Here is a 270-nt window from a genome sequence, read left to right on the forward strand (position 1 = left end):
GATTCATTATTCAGACTAATCAGGGACTAGCTGTGGTACTTTTAACTATTAACTGCAGTAAATGAGCCAAATTAAAAAACAACAATAACAACTACTAATTGGTCTTGAATCTGGATTGCAGTTGTATTTACATAGTACAGAAAAAAAGAAATAGGCTCAGGGTGGTTATTTTGTGTATGAACAAATGCTAATGTCTGAAAGATCTGCACTTCAAAGATGTGAATGATCTTTCATTCACTTTCCTTATAAGTCCCTGTGGACCCTGTGCTA

This window comes from Vombatus ursinus, unplaced genomic scaffold (assembly GCF_900497805.2).
Source record: "Vombatus ursinus unplaced genomic scaffold, bare-nosed wombat genome assembly UNPS02014798.1, whole genome shotgun sequence".
NCBI classification, from domain to species: domain Eukaryota; kingdom Metazoa; phylum Chordata; class Mammalia; order Diprotodontia; family Vombatidae; genus Vombatus; species Vombatus ursinus.